At 40.6% G+C, this 16872-nt stretch overlaps 1 protein-coding gene across 1 annotated transcript in view; it reads left to right on the top strand.

Annotated features, from left to right (window-relative positions):
• Positions 1–6712: 6712 nt before the first annotated feature.
• LOC139561696 (sterile alpha motif domain-containing protein 9-like) overlaps positions 6713–16872 on the top strand; it is a 32070-nt gene continuing 21910 nt past the window's right edge. Inside the window, exon 1 of the mRNA XM_071378952.1 lies at positions 6713–6757. The gene's annotated coding sequence lies outside the window, so the exon portion shown is untranslated. The remainder of the gene's footprint in view (positions 6758–16872) is intronic.

Here is a 16872-nt window from a genome sequence, read left to right on the forward strand (position 1 = left end):
TTGACCTTAGAGTGCACTTGATTTGCTCTCTGGGCCCACCGGGAAAGCAGAGTTAGTACCTTCAGGCACATGCAATGGTTGAAAATAGCAACAGTTAGTCTACCCGGTGCGCAAGGCAGCTGAATCGGGTGCACCTGCCGCCAACAGCCCATGACGAATAAATCAAAATAGGAGCACAAGGCTTTATCGTTGGGTTTTTACATAAATGTTTAGTGATCGACTAGTAATGCCTTGGAGATCGACCAGTCGGTCGCGATCGTCCGGTAGGTGACCGCTGCTCTAGAAAGTTGAGTGAAGTGTACGCGTGCAGTTTAGATGGAACTTTGATGGGGATGTGTATATCTGAGGTGTATTCACTAAGAAATCAAAAGGAACAAAATGTCCGAAATGGAGAGTGACTAACCTAAACTAACCTGCCAAACGGTTTCAGTTGCAGTAGTAGACTGCTGTCCTGAGAGGCTGAATGATGCTGAGATCCGCATCGGTAACTCACTGGAGAACAATGGCATCAACAACCCCAGGGGAGAAATAGACATCAGTACATTTTTACATCCATACTTCTGTAGCTATTCAGTGGTTATATATTTAACACAATGACTGTATTCTCTACTCTCTCAATTCAATTGAATTTCAATTTAAGAGCTTTATTGGCATGGGAAATATATGTTTACATTGCCAAAGCAAGTGAAATAGACAATAAAAAATTAACAGAAAACATTACACTCACAAGAGATCAAAAAGAATAAAGACATTTAAAATTTCATATTATGTCTTTACACAGTGTAAATGTGCAAATAGTTCAAATAAAAAAGGGAAGATATGTACACATAAATATGGGTTGCATTTACAATGATATCTCTCACACCCTTCTCTCTGTTGCCCCACTCCTCTTCTCTGTGTCCCCCACCCCTGCTCTCTCTCCCTACCCCTCTCTCTCTGTCCCCCCACCCCACCTCTCTCTCTGCCCCCCCCCCCCACCCCATCTCTCTCTGTACAATAATCACGTCCATTGCTCTCTCCCCCATCCCATTCTCTCTCTCTCTCTCTCTCCCTCTCTCTCTCCCACCCCCTTTCGCTCTCTTTTACACCCCACCCCCTCTCTCTCTACCCCACCCCCTTCTATCTCTCTCCCCACCCTTCTCTATCTCTCTACCCACTTTTCTCTCCCCCCTACCCATCCCCCCTCACTCTCTCCCCCCCACCCACTGCTCTCTCTGTCCCTCCACCACCCTCTCTCTCACCCCACACAAACTCATTCTGTCCCCCCACTCCCCCTCTCTCTGTCCCCCCACTCCCCCTCTCTCTGTTCTCCAATACCCCTTTCTCTGTCCCCCAACACCCCCCCCTCTCTCTCTCCCCCACTCCCTCACCCTCTCTCCCCCCACCCCCTCTCTCTCTTTCAGATGTGTTGTCATCTCCCACATCCCAGCAGGAGACCAACACGTTCCAGTGTAATGAGACGGAGGGTTGCTATGTTGTTGTGGTCATCCCAGAGCTTTCGACAGAAGGTACTTCTTTCCCAGTACATTTATTTATTGTCAGTGAAGGTATGCCAAATAATAACTTTAATGACCAGAATTTTTATCCTGTCGGACATTTTCACAATGCAAACTACTACAAATCTGTGTAAAAAAGAATGTAATACTCATTATAATCTGTCAGTATGATTTAATAAGAAATGTTTCTTCTTCAACAATGTGCGTTATAAAAATACAACTATGTATGCATTGCTCAGCTTACTAAACTCTAGTAAAACAATCACCTTTTTGTACAGAGCATTGTTAAAGAAATATGTCAGATTAAAGCATACTCTCAGGTGTGTGCGTACTGGTAGCGAAGTCAGGTGCAGGAGAGCAGAGAGTTGTGAACAGGCGCACACTTTATTGAGTCAGGAGAAACCAACAGACGGACGCAACTGCGTCAAAACCTCCAGCCAATAGGCAAAAGTGCAAAACGCGCAAAACAGTCACAATAATTTATGTTTAACAATAAACATCTTCATGAACAACACGGTATAAGCAAACCAGTCTGGCGCGTCAACAATTAACACGTAACACAAACAATTCCACACAAAGACATGAGGGGGAACAGAGGAATAAATACATGCAGTGGGATTGGGTAATGAAAACCAGGTGTGCTGGGAACAAGACAAAACAAATGGATCAATGAAAAATGAGCGGAGATGGCTAGAAAGCCGGTGACGTCGACCGCCGAAACGCCGCCCAAACAAGGAGAGGAGCCGACTTCGGCGGAAGTCGTGATACATACAGTCAAGTCCTAATTATTTTTGGGGGTATTTACAGCCTCCAAGTCAAAGAGAACGGTGGTGAAGATGAAGATCCAATCAGATGCTGATCTGACAAACCAGGTGGTCGGTGACCAGCTCCTACAGCAGGTGAGAGAGAGGGAGAGGGAAGGGGGAGGGAGAGAGAAAGAGAGAAATAGAATGTGTCTTTGTTTATGAACATTTGTGCGAAAGAGAGTAATAAAGAGAGTAATAAAGAGAGTAATAAAGAGAGTAATAAAGAGAGTAATAAAATGGAAATGCTTGTGCTTTCATCTAGCTGCGTGTAGAATTTCTGAAGCAGGGTGTGTCTTACCTACAACTGCGCTGGAGGCCTCAACCAGATGGACAGCTAGCTAACTGGCAAGCACAAAACCAGTCAACAACTTTGGGAGTAAAGACCCACGGAAATCGTAATAATTGACTAAAATGTACAGTCAAAGTTGCCCTGCAGAAATGTAGTTAACATAATAAAAAAAATCCCCATCAAAATCAGAGATATGTTTTTTTTTCATGGCCTACGTCTCAATCCACCATATCCACCAATATCGCCCTTCCGCATCTCACGAAACATCTGGAGCACACTAACGGTTTGGGCCACACACTAATATGACCCCTCTGTGGAAAGCTGAGACCATGGTGTTTGCTCTAGGATGCGCACAAGCCTCACGAGACTCGTCTGAAGGTCCCCAGTATCAGTAAAAAACATGAATGGAAGTATAATTTAAATAGTTTCCTGATCTTTCTTATATCTCTCAGATATAGGATAGAAACTTCAGAACAAACTCCCTCTATATTTTCTTCAATCTGTTATTCAATGTGTTTCTATTGGGTAACAGCATTAATGCCAAATTCAATGTATGTTCAAATATATATTTTTTTTGACACCTTAAAGGGGCTTAAATTCAAAATCAAATAGCTAAATGATCCTTGGTATGACTGTCTTAAAAACAATTCCATATGTTAGCTTAGTAGACCCCCTCCCATTGAATATGAATAAATGCAATAACCTTAGAAATATCACAGTGTATTGTCTGCTCTTGGAATGTACCTGCTGTATTACAATGGATATTCACTCATTCATTACTGTAGTTCAACTGATATTCAGATATTCATGTTTTATTTAACATTTATTTTATCAGGGAGTCATACTGAGACCAAGGTCTCTTTTAGAGCTGAGCCCTGAATTACATCAGGTATAGAAAATACACACATCAAAATGTAAATAGAAAATGTAAACAGGAAGAAAAACAGGGTCATAAAAAACAAACAGATTCATCAGTAATAAGGTCCTCAATCAGCTTTATGAATTTCCCAGAGGCACCAAAACATCAAATGTAAGAACATTTCGAAGATTGTTCCACAAATATGGTTCAAGAAAACGAATAGCTGATTTACCAAGCTAACTCATGAGAGACCAAAGGAATTTCCAGAGTTAGACATCCCTGTGGTAACTCCTATGTCTAAAGTTTAGCAAAGACGTTAGTAGCCTAGTGGGACTTTTTGTAAAAAGGCTTTATAAATGAAAACATAGCAATGTATCAACCTATATGACATCAAAGAAGGCCAACAAACGTTCTGGTAGAGAATACAATGATGAGTACTACAATTCTTGCCCATAATGTTAAAATGTGCTCTTAACATTCCTATTACATCATAATGACTATGATTTAGAAGTTTCCACTTATGTGGAAGTGATGTGAAGATGAAAAGAGGTGGGTTGGGAATGTGAACTTGGCACGTACTGCAGTGTTCTTTCTGTCACACCATTTCCTGGAACATGTACTTCTGCCACAAAATAATATGTAAAACATATTTAGTCATATTAGCTGGCTAACCCACTGATCCTGCTTTGTTGTAAACCCCTCATGTCTAAATTCTGTATGTGTATTTTATACAACAGAATAATTGGTTTGTTAATTTGAATATGTCACAATGGGGGATAATCTTCCAAGTCTATGAAAAACACAGAAAATACAGTATTATAACAAATTGTTCAGGGAACCATATTTTGTACCCTTGATATGGCTGTGGAGGAGTCCAGTAAGCTACACAGTCAGGAACTTTCATATTTTCGTTAGAAATACATGTATACCTTTATGCATTTACTGTGATACTGCTGCACAGTCTATATTTACTGTGATACTGCTGCACAGTCTACATTTACTGTGATACTGCTGCACAGTCTACATTTACTGTGATACTGCTACACAGTCTACATTTACTGTGATACTGCTGCACAGTCTACATTTACTGTGATACTGCTGCACAGTCTACATTTACTGTGATACTGCTACACAGTCTACATTTCCTGTGATACTGCTACAGTCTACATTTCCTGTGATACTGCTGCAAAGTCTACATTTACTGTGATACTGCTGCACAGTCTACATTTACTGTGATACTGCTACACAGTCTACATTTCCTGTGATACTGCTACAGTCTACATTTACTGTGATACTGCTACAGTTTACATTTCCTGTGATACTGCTGCAAAGTCTACATTTACTGTGATACTGCTGCACAGTCTACATTTACTGTGATACTGCTGCACAGTCTACATTTACTGTGATACTGCTACACAGTCTACATTTCCTGTGATACTGCTACAGTCTACATTTCCTGTGATACTGCTACAGTCTACATTTCCTGTGATACTGCTACAGTCTACATTTACTGTGATACTGCTACATTCTACATTTACTGTGATACTGCTACAGTCTACATTTACTGTGATACTGCTACAGTCTACATTTCCTGTGATACTGCTGCACAGTTTACATTTACTGTGATACTGCTACAGTCTACATTTCCTGTGATACTGCTGCACAGTCTACATTTCTTGTGATACTGCTGCACAGTCTACATTTACTGTGATACTGCTGCACAGTCTACATTTACTGTGATACTGCTGCACAGTCTACATTTACTGTCATACTGCTGCACAGTCTACATTTACTGTGATACTGCTACATTCTACATTTACTGTGATACTGCTACAGTCTACATTTACTGTGATACTGCTACAGTCTACATTTACTGTGATAGTGCTGCACAGTCTACATTTACTGTGATACTGCTGCACAGTCTACATTTACTGTGATACTGCTGCACAGTCTACATTTACTGTGATACTGCTACACAGTCTACATTTCCTGTGATACTGCTACACAGTCTACATTTCCTGTGATACTGCTACAGTCTACATTTCCTGTGATACTGCTACACAGTCTACATTTCCTGTGATACTGCTACAGTCTACATTTCCTGTGATACTGCTACATTCTACATTTACTGTGATACTGCTACAGTCTACATTTCCTGTGATACTGCTGCACAGTTTACATTTACTGTGATACTGCTACAGTCTACATTTCCTGTGATACTGCTGCACAGTCTACATTTCTTGTGATACTGCTGCACAGTCTACATTTACTGTGATACTGCTGCACAGTCTACATTTACTGTGATACTGCTACACAGTCTACATTTACTGTGATACTGCTACACAGTCTACATTTCCTGTGATACTGCTACAGTCTACATTTACTGTGATACTGCTACATTCTACATTTACTGTGATACTGCTACAGTCTACATTTACTGTGATACTGCTGCACAGTTTACATTTACTGTGATACTGCTGCACAGTCTACATTTCCTGTGATACTGCTGCACAGTCTACATTTACTGTGATACTGCTACATTCTACATTTACTGTGATACTGCTACAGTCTACATTGCCTGTGATACTGCTGCACAGTCTACATTTACTGTGATACTGCTACAGTCTACATTTACTGTGATACTGCTGCACAGTTTACATTTCCTGTGATACTGCTACAGTCTACATTTACCGTGATACTGCTACAGTCTACATTGCCTGTGATACTGCTGCACAGTCTACATTTACTGTGATACTGCTACAGTCTACATTTACTGTGATACTGCTGCACAGTTTACATTTACTGTGATACTGCTGCACAGTTTACAGGAAAAAGAAACAAAGCACCATTTACAACCATCCAACTCGGTTTCATTTACAGTGAAATGTAACTTAAGTTAACAATGACATGTTAATCATCACTGGCATCTAATCTGTCCAGTTCATCCAGTTTACCTTGGGAACCGACTGATGCACAGAGTGATGCACAGAGACTAACTACATAGGGAAGAAAACATCAACCTGAACCGGTTTAAATGCAGGTGGCTCACTTCAAATTTGACTATAAAAAGGACACATCATCCAGGGTCAGCCATTGTATTACAGGAACCAAGACAGGTAATAAAATAGCACCCTACGATTATTAACCAGAAAATGCATGCAATACAAAGGTTGTACCTTTAGATTAACCTTATTTCAGATCAAAGTAATTGATTCTCTGAAGTTTTACAGATAATGTAACTGTGATATCATGCGTTCCTTTGCAGATTCGGCTGTGAAAAGATAGAACCGTCTTCAAACAGACAAAGGTAACAACAATGCCTATATTTTCCATTTTGTATTGGTATACATTTGTATTGCCGAAGTTCAGTGCTATAGCGCACTTGAAATGTAAAGGTCATTTGTGGTTGAGCGGACACATGCAGCATTTACCGTGAATGTAGTCTCCACGAACATGGGAACACTACCTTAAATTTAAATGATGCTGTAACGCAGAACTTCAGCATTACGGATTGAATTGAGCCATTAGTCGACAACATGCAGAATTATAAGATGATTGATTAACTTGACACTGGAGGGAATTGGCATATATGGACAGGGCCAAATTTCTAACAGAATCAATGTATTTATGTATCAACTAACCCCTACAAGTCTAATGGGAGTTCTGCTAAGCTAACATATGGAATTATTTTAAGATGGTCATACCATGGATCATTTTGCTATTTTATTTGTATTTTTAGGACCCCTGTAGGGGGGAAAAAAATTGATTTTTATAAAACAATTATTTGATTAAACATTGAAATTGGCCTTAGTCCATAGAAACGCATTGAATAACATGTTCATACATGGCAAACTATACTGAGCAAAAATATAAACACAATATGCAACAATTTTAACGATTTTACTGAGTTACAGTTCAAATAAAGAAATCAGTCAATTGAAATAAATGAATTAGGCCCTAATCTATGGATTTCACATGACTGGGCAGGGGCGCAGCCATGGGTGGGCCTGGGAGGGCATAGGCCTAACCACTTGGGAGCAAGGCCCAACCACTGGGGAGCCAGGGCCAGACATTCAGAATGAGTTTTTCCCCACAAAGGGGGTTTATTACAGACAGAAATACTGTCAGGGTGGCTGGTCTCAGACGGTCCTGCAGGTGAAGAAGCCGGATGTGGAGGTCCTGGGCTGGCTTGGTTACAATGCCGGTTGGACGTACTGCCAATTTCTCAAACATTTTGTTGGAGGCAGTCTATGTTAGATAAATAAAAATGTATTCTCTGGCAACAGCTCTGGTGGACATTCCTGCAGTCAGCATGCCAATTACACGCTCCCGCAAAATTTCAGACATCTGTGGCATTGTGTTGTATGAAAAAACTGCACATTTAGAGTGGTATTTTAGTGTCCCAAGCACAAGGTGCACCTGTGTAATGATCATGCTGTTTAATCAGCTTCTTGATATGCCACACCTGTCAGGTGGATGGATTATCTTGGCAAAGGAGAAATGCTCACTAACAAGGATGTAAACAAATTTGTTCACAAAATTTGAGAGCAATACAATTCTTCTGCGTATGGAACATTTTCTGGGATTTTTTATTTCATCTCATGAAACATGGGACAAATACTTATATTTCTGTTCAGTGTATTTAGGCCTAATTACCACTAAAATTCCATGAAAACGATAGAATGACAAACGTAATATTTATGTGGGCTATAGCAGCCTATTGGTAGGTAGCCGAAATTGTGGTTTCTTCCCTGTATTCTTTGTCTATGGCGCTGGCCTGAATGATTTACTGTAGGCTTGTGTGCAGAGGCCCGTCCATTGGAGGCGTGACCAGATAGTCAAAAAACAAACAGGAAATTTGTTTTGAAGTGTCTGAGTGATATAAGAAAGATCAGGAAATTATATAAAACATTTTGTGACCCATATGTCACCCATTTTTTAGCACTAAACTGCTTCCATATATACAGTGCATTTGGAAAGTATTCAGACCCCTTGACCTTTTCCACATTTTGTAACGTTACAGCCTTATTACTCTAAAATAGATTCAATAGTTTTTTCCCCTCATCAATCTACACACAATACCCCATAATAACAAAGCAAAAACAGGTTTTCAGAAACTGTTGCAGATATATAAATTAATTAATTAAATATCCCATTTACATCAGTATTCAGACTCTTTACTCAGTACTTTGTTGAAGCACCTTTGGCAGTGATTACAGCCTCGAGTCTTCTTGGGTATGATGCTACAAGCTTGGCACACCTGTATTTGGGGAGTTTAGCTCATTCTAATCTGCAGATCCTGTCAAGCTCTGTCAGGTTGGATGGGGAGCGTCGATGCACAGCTATTTTCAAGTTTCTCCAGAGATGTTCGATCGGGTTTGAGTCCTTTCTCTGGTTGGGCCAGGGACAAGAAACTTGTCCCAAAGCCACTCCTGCGTTGTCTTGGCTGTTTGCTTAAGGTCATTTTCATGTTGGAAGGTGAACCTTCGCCCCAGTCTGAGGTCCTGAGCGCTTTGGAGCAGGTTTTCATCAAGTACGTGACGCTTGGCATTCAGGCCAAATAATTATGTTTCTCATGGTCTGAGAGTCCTTTACGTGCCTTTAGGCAAAATCCAAGCGAGCTGCCATATGCCTTTAACTGAGAAGTGTCTTCCATCTGGTCACTATCATAAAGACCTGAATGGTGGTGCTGAAGAGACGGTTGTCCTTCTGTAAGGTTCTCCCATCTCCACAAAGGAACTCTAGAGCCCTGTCAGAGTGACCATCGGGTACTTGGTCACCTCCCTGACCAAGGACCTTCTCCCCCGATTGCTCAGTTTGGCCGGGTGGCCAGCTCTAGGAAGTGTCTTGGTGGTTCCAAACTTCTTCCATTTAAGAATGATGGAGGCCAATGTGTTCTTGGGGGCCTTCAATGCTGCAGACAATTGTTGGTACCCTTCCCAAGATCTGTGCCTTGACACAATCCTGTCTCGGAGCTCTACGGACAATTCCTTCCACCTCGTGGCTTGGTTTTTGCTCTGACATGCACTGTCAACTGTGGGACCTTATATAGACAGGTGTGTGCCTTTCCAAGTCATGTCCAATCAATTGAATTTGCCACAGGTGGTCTCCAATCAAGTTGTACAACCATCTCAAGGATGATCAATGGAAACAGGATGCACCTGAGATCAATTTCAAGTCTCATAGCAAAGGGTCTCAATACTTATGTAAATAAGTATTTATATACATTTTATTTTTAATCAATTTGCAAACATTTCTTAACCTGTTTTCACTTTGTCATTATGGATTATTGTGTGTAGATTGATGAGGAAGTTTACTTATTTAATCCAGTTTAGAATAAGGCTGTAATGTAGTAAAATGTGGAAAAAGGGGTCTGAATACTTTCCGAATGCAATGTACTTCCATTCATTTTTTAAACTGGTACCTGGCTACTTTCAGACGAGTCTTATGAGGCTTTAGGGCATCCTAGAGCAAAACAACCAACGTACGTGTTCATGAGAATCTCACCTTTCGATGGTGGGGTCATATTATTATCAAACTATTCAGACACTACAGACGATTTCGAAGACCGATTTTCAGATGTCTCCTGGTCTGACAAACACTGCTGTAGCTCTGTCACCTTCCACTGCAGAAGCGGAAGGCCGACATCGGCAGACGCGGTGGAGATGCAGCCCATGCAAAAGACATCTCTTGCTTAATGGGGCAATCAGCAGTAGGAACAATAACAAAGTGCACTCCCCACCCCTGAGCTGAGGGATGGGGCTGGATAAATTAAACCACTCTCAAATTCATGAACAGAGTTATGGATGCAAGGACTGACCATGCATGATATCAAAATGATATACTACATGGCCAGTATACTACATGGGGGGGGGGGGGGGGGGGGCTGAACTGGACCCAAGGAAAGAAAGAATAAGTATCCAAAAACACCCCTAAACTAGACTAGCCTATTTCAACAACAGCTAACTAACTAACCAAAAATACAGTGGGTGGTCCACCCAGTTCTAACTAGTGTATTTAACAAAGTTTACCTACGGGTAGTGTATGCCCATGGGCGAACTGTCTGGTTACCCCCTTTTCCCACTATCAAACAAACACTCAAACACCATAACAAACACAATACTCACAGGTGGGGACAAAGTGACATGTAGATGCTAAACCACACAAGAGATCTACAGACATATGGCATTTACAGAGAGATTGCTCTAGACAAAGAGATTGAGCTCCAGAGAAAACAACGGACAGGGATTTTAATCCAAGGGAATGGGAATATGATAGGGTAGGAGAAAAGAAGCAGGTCTCTTCTGATTAGCGACTGATTGATGACTGATTGGGGAATGATGATTGTCACCTGTGAGTAGGGGAGAAGGAGAGAAAAGAAATACACACAGAATACTTGTATCTGTAACAGGCCTGGCCTGTAGTCGGCATTCCAATTCATCCCAAAGGTTTTCAATGGGGTTAAGGTCAGGGCTCTGTGCAGGCCTGTCAAGTTCTTCAACACTGATCGCGACAAATCATTTCTTTATGGACCTCGCTTTGAGCACGGGGGCATTGTCATGCTGAAACAGGAAAGGGCCTTCCCCAAGCTGTTGCCACAAAGCTGAAAGCACAGAATCGTCTAGAATGTCATCGTATGCTGTAGTGTTATGATTTCCCTTCACTAGAACTAAGGGGCCTGGCCCGAACCATGAAAAACAGCCCTAGACCCTCCACCAAACTATACAGTTTGCACAATGCATTTGGGCAGGTAGCATTCTCCTGGCATCCACCAAACACAGATTAATTTGTCGGACTGCCCAATGGTGAAACGTGATTCATCACTCCAGATAAGGCGTTTCTGCTCCAGAGTCCAATGGCGGCGAGCTTTACACCACTTCAGCCGATGCTTGGTATTGCGCATGGTGGTCTTAGGCTTGCCCATGGAATCCCATTTCATAAAGCTCCTGACAAACAGTTTGTTGTGCAGATGTTGCTTCCAGAGGCGGTAGTGAGTGTTGCAACAGAGGACAGAGTCGATTTTTACGCGCTTCGGCACTCGGCGGTCCCGTTCTGTGAGCTTGTATGGCCTACCACTTTACAGGGTTCAATTCTCGGGCCGACTCTTTTCTCTGTATACATCAATGATGTTGCTCTTGCTGCTGGTGATTCTGTTATCCACCTCTACGCAGACGACACCATTCTGTATACTTCTGGCCCTTGGTTGGACACTGTGTTAACAAACCTCCAGACGAGCTTCAATGCCATACAACACTCATTCCAACTGCTCTTAAATGCAAGTAAAACTAAACGCATGCTCTTCAACCGATCACTGCCCGCACCCGCCCGCCCGCCCGTCTAGCATCACTACTATGTACGGTTCTGACTTAGAATTTGTGGACAACTACAAATACCTAGGTGTCTGGTTAGACTGTAAACTCTCCTTCCAGACTCACATTAAGCATCTCCAATCAAAAATTAAATCTAGAATCGGCTTCCAATTTCGCAACAAGGCATCCTTCACTCATGCTGCCAAACATACCCTCGTAAAACTGACTATCCTACCGATCCTTGACTTCAGCGATGTCATTTACAAAATAGCCTCCAACACTCTACTCGGCAAATTGGATGTAGTCTATCACAATGTCATCTGTTTTGTCACCAAAGCCCCATATACTACCCACCACTGCGACCTGTATGCTTTCGTTGGCTGGCCCTCGTTTCATATTCGTCGCCAATCCCACTGGCTCCAGGTCATCTATAAGTCTTTGCTAGGTAAAGACCCACCTTATCTCAGCTCACTGGTCACCATTGCAGCACCCATCTGTAGCACGCGCTCCAGCAGGTATATTTCACTGGTCATCCCCAAAGCCAACTCCTCTTTTGGCCGCCATTCCTTACAGTTCTCTGCTGCCAATGACTGGAATGAATTGCAAAAATCACTGAAGCTGGAATCTTATATCTCCCTAACTAACTTTAAGCATCAGCTGTCAGAGCAGCTTACCGATCATTGCACCTGTACTCAGCCCATCTGTAAATAGCCCACCCAACTACCTCATCCCCATATTATTGTTTTTTTACTCCTTTGCACCCCAGTATCTCTACTTGCACATTCATCTTCTGCACATCTGTCACTCCAGTGTTTAGTTGCTAAATTGTAATTATTTTGCCACTATGGCCTATTTATTGCCTTACCTCCCTAATCTTACTACATTTGCACACACTGTATATAGATTTTTCTATTGTGTTATTGACTGTATGTTTGTTTATCCCATGTGTAACTCTGTGTTGTGTCGAACTGCTTTGCTTTGTCTCGGCCAGGTCACAGTTGTAAATGAGAACTTGTTCTCAACTGGCCTAAATAAAGGTGATTTTTTTTTTTAAGCTGGTTGAGAGAATGCCAAGAGTGTGCAAAGCTATCATCAAGGCAAAGGGTGGCTACTATGAAGAATCTCAAATAAAAAATATATTTTGATTTGTTTAACACTTTTTTGGTAACTAAATGATTCCATATGTGTTATTTCATAGTTTTCATGTCTTCACTATTATTCTACAATGTAGGAAATAGTACAAATAAAGAAAAACACTTGAATGAGTAGGTGTGTCCAAACTTTTGACTGGTACTGTATGCTTGGCCATGTAGTTTAGTTTTAACCATATTATAAGGCTATTTGTTTGTTTACATTTACTTAGTTGACAAACTTTGGAGTAAAACAAGCTTATATTCTGGGTTCTGAAGGAGTATGACAGTTGAACTAATCTCATAAGGCATTATTAGTCATATTCTTCAAGAATCAATGGGTGTAGATCATTCATTTACAAGTCCAAAACTGTATGTAGCAATTGCTGATTGCCCCTTTAAACATACTTTTTTATTATGATTTAGCCAACTGGCTAGTATTCATCTGTAGACTCTGGGCAGATAGAATAAACATTGAGGAAAGCGTCAGAAACATTTAACATAACAAATAATAGAAGTGAAAATAAATATGAAAAATAAAATATAAGCCCCCCCCTCTCAACTTTGAATGAGATTACAACCTATATTCACCCACTCAAAAAGACAACCAACAGTTTGTTGAAAACCCAATGTGTTACCACTATGCTATCAACAGTCTATAAACATAAATTCCAATGGGAAAGCAATGTCAGATTTTTGCTCTACCTAACTGTGTTATCACTGCACTTTATACCATTTAAAGGTGTAACAAAGTTCAAATGGGATTACAATGTTGATTGGGACACAGCCATTGTCAGATATTTTGTTTATTTATACAACAACTAAGGGCCAGATTCAATCCGATCCGCTTTAGCCGGCATCCACATAGCTGATGTTTTGACAGAGGTGGAACTGCTTTAGACCGATGTGAAGCTAGACACAATAAGGATTAGCCACAATTGTGGAATTTGTGGTTCGCCTTCTAAATAAAAGTCACTCATTGAAAGTGATGCAAATGTTTACAAATAGTGGACTCATGCCATATTTTGACTAGTTGTCAGTTGAAATCGCATTGTGGATTTATTAGACTTAAGATATGCATTGGGGGCATACATATATATTTCACTGTACAGCCTTACCTATGGATTGTGGATCAATGAAATGGGTATCAATCTACTCAGTGTCACACACAGAACAAAACGGTGAAGAGATAACACAAATATTAGCTTCATAGCTCATATTGCGGGACTCTGAAGACACTGTGAAATGAGCCACATTAAATTACCAGTAAACCTAATATGTGTATTGGACACTGATATTGCACTGTACAGCCTTAATACGAGCTATTGCACGAGTATTTGTTGAAACTCTTCACAGTTGTGTTCTGTGGGTGTCATTGAGTGGTCTGATACCCCATTTCATTGATCCATTATCCATAGGTGAGGCTGTATGAGTATGCCCCAAAGCTATTCTAAAAGTCTAATACATCCACAGTGCATTTTCAACTGATTTGTAACAACATTCCAACTTTGTTTAGCATTATTTAGTCCAAATATGGCATGATTCAATCCACTATTTGTATCCATGTGCCTTTACTGAGGGACTTTCATTTGAGAGAGGCAGAGTTGGACCTTTATTCGTGCCTAAAGTTGACCTTTATGAGAAATAAATCCTCTTTATTTACTTTATTTCTGTATAGCCTACACTTTCTCGTTCTGAACTTCTAGCAGGAGTGGAACGGGTATGGCTTCGTGACAATGATCACAAGAGCAGCTACTCACCGATTTGACAGCTCCAACGCAGTTCCAAACTCAACATAATACATACAGTGGGGCAAAAAAGTATTTAGTCAGCCACCAATTGTGCAAGTTCTCCCACTTAAAAAGATGAGAGAGGCCTGTAATTTTCATTTTTCAAAAAATCCAGAAAATCACATTGTAGGATTTTTAATGAATTTATTTGCAAATGATGGTGGAAAATAAGTATTTGGTCAATAACAAAAGTTTATCTCAATACTATGTTATATACCCTTTGTTGGCAATGACAGAGGTCAAACGTTTTCTGTAAGTCTTCACAAGGTTTTCACACACTGTTGCTGGTATTTTGGCCCATTCCTCCATGCAGATCTCCTCTAGAGCAGTGATGTTTTGGGGCTGTTGCTGGGCAACACGGACTTTCAACTCCCTCCAAAGATTTTCTATGGGGTTGAGATCTGGAGACTGGCTAGGCCACTCCAGGACCTTGAAATGCTTCTTACGAAGCCACTCCTTCGTTGCCCAGGCGGTGTGTTTGGGATCATTGTCATGCTGAAAGACCCAGCCACGTTTCATCTTCAATGCCCTTGCTGATGGAAGGAGGTTTTCACTCAAAATCTCACGATACATGGCCCCATTCATTCTTTCCTTTACACGGATCAGTCGTCCTGGTCCCTTTGCAGAAAAACAGCCCCAAAGCATGATGTTTCCACCCCCATGCTTCACAGTAGGTATGGTGTTCTTTGGATGCAACTCAGCATTCTTTGTCCTCCAAACACGACGAGTTGAGTTTTTACCAAAAAGTTATATTTTGGTTTCATCTGACCATATGACATTCTCCCAATCTTCTTCTGGATCATCCAAATGCTCTCTAGCAAACTTCAGATGGGCCTGGACATGTACTGGCTTAACTTCTTATGGCTGCAAGCACGAGGTCGGTACACCTATGACAACATCCAGCTCAAAGTGCAGGGCGCGAAATTCAAAAAAATATTTTTTAAAAATATTTAACTTTCACACATTAACAAGTCCAATACAGCATATGAAAGGTACACATCTTGTGAATCAAGCCAACATGTCCGATTTTTAAAATGTTTTACAGGGAAGACAAAATATGTAAATCTATTAGCTAACCACGTTAGCAAAAGACACCACTTTTCTAACTCCATCAGTTTCTTACTCCATCAGGTGCTATCACAAATTCGACCAAATAAAGATATAAATAGCCACTAACCAAGAAAAAACTTCATCAGATGCCAGTCTGATAACATATTTATTGTATAGCATAGGTTTTGTTAGAAAAATGTGCATATTTCAGGTATAAATCATAGTTTGCCATTGCAGCCACCATCACAAATCTCACCAAAGCGACTAGAATTACTACAGAGAGCAACGTGTATTACCAATTTACTCATCATAAAACATTTCTTAAAAATAGACAGCGCATAGCAATGGAAAGACACAGATCTTGTGAATTCAGACAACATTTCAGATTTTCTAAGTGTTTTACAGCGAAAACACAATAAATCGTTATATTAGCATACCACATGTGCAAACGTTACCCGAGCATTGATTCAAGCCAAAGAGAGCGATAACGTTATCATCGCCAAAATATATTAATTTTTTCACTAACCTTCTCAGAATTCTTCCGATGACACTCCTGTAACATCATATTACAACATACATATAGAGTTTGTTCGAAAATGTGCATATTTAGCCACAAAAAAACGTGGTTTTACAATGAGAATAGTAGCAAAACTGGCCTGAAAATGTCGGGCGCCATCTTTGACAGTGATCTTGTCTAATGAATAACTATTCATAAACTTGACTAAAAAAATATAAGTTGGACAGCTATCGAAAGACAAATTAGTTCTTAATGCAATCGCTGAATTACATTTCTAAAATTATCCTTACTGTGCAATACAGGGTTCGCCAAGCGAAGCTATACCAAAAAAAATGGCGGAATATGTGTTTAACATTTTTCTACAGAACAACGATTTATCATCTTAAATATTTCTTACTATGAGCTGATCTTCCATCAGAATCTTGGGCAATGTATCCTTTCTCGGGTCTAATCGTCTTTTGGTCGAAAGATGTCCTCTTGTCCGTCGAAATGGCCACTAACGTTCGACCGGTACTGGAAACGTGCCCAGCGCTTCAAAGTGAATCACAAAGAAATGCCTCAAAATCGCACTAAACGGATATAAATTGCTATAAAACGGTTTAAATTAACTACCTTATGATGTTTTT

Source organism: Salvelinus alpinus, chromosome 31 (genome assembly GCF_045679555.1).
Source record: "Salvelinus alpinus chromosome 31, SLU_Salpinus.1, whole genome shotgun sequence".
In the NCBI taxonomy this organism is placed as follows: domain Eukaryota; kingdom Metazoa; phylum Chordata; class Actinopteri; order Salmoniformes; family Salmonidae; genus Salvelinus; species Salvelinus alpinus.